Source organism: Betta splendens, chromosome 5 (genome assembly GCF_900634795.4).
Source record: "Betta splendens chromosome 5, fBetSpl5.4, whole genome shotgun sequence".
In the NCBI taxonomy this organism is placed as follows: Eukaryota; Metazoa; Chordata; class Actinopteri; order Anabantiformes; family Osphronemidae; genus Betta; species Betta splendens.
The window spans coordinates 19248246-19249128 of record NC_040885.2 but is presented as its reverse complement, the minus strand read 5'-3'; positions in this window follow the sequence as shown (position 1 = coordinate 19249128).

The window sequence follows — 883 nt, the reverse complement described above, 5'->3', positions numbered from 1 at the left end:
TCCATCAGAAAACTCTCGCAGCTCGTCACTCTTGGCTGAGGACACAGACGTCAGGAGGAACAGCTCAATGACAATGCTGTGCTCCTGTAAAGCTTGGGACGTGTTGGGTCAGACAGCTTCCGCCGCTTCCTGTTTGCAGCAGGATTCTCTGTCTGGTCCGGCTCCTGCTCTGCAGCACAGCCACAGGAAGCTCTTGTGAAGCGACAGTGGATCAGCCTCCAATTTTTAAAAATTATGGAAGACACATGAATGAGAGCATATGCAAATTGATTTCTTGAACTTTTCCAAGATAAATACAAGCAGACTAAAGCAGCTTCCCAGCTGGTTTCCGTCCTATTGATTCCCAGATTTCTTGGTCTGCGACAGCTCTCGCCGTGTTCTCCTCCGTCAGATTGATTACAGGCTCCTGTAATGAGACAGCATTTACAGGCTTTCCTCATCACAAAGCGACAAGGTAAAAATATGAAGGACACCCTCAATCAGTCACTCGTATGGACGGTGTCAGTTTGAATAAGTGCGGAGCAGTGGGCTGAATGGAAGCGCTGCCTGCAGCAGAGGTGATGGATATTTGAAGTGGCTGTGAAACACTGCTGCTGCTGCCACGCAAACAAAAAGCAGCGTCTATGAGCCCGAATGAATGATTCTGATGCACTGACATTTGATCCGTCCCAGAATCACATTGTAAATAAGTCCAGGTGACATGTGGTGATTCAGTTAGCGTCTAAACTCTCACTAAGTGAAATGAGGCTGAACTTAACAGAACAAAGTGGAGGTCAGTTCAGGACCAGTTCAGTGATGGTTCCAGTAATAACACAGTCTGTCCCAGGGGACGTTTTAATGTTTACCACTAATGCCGTATAGGTTCCTTCCCATAATATGCACA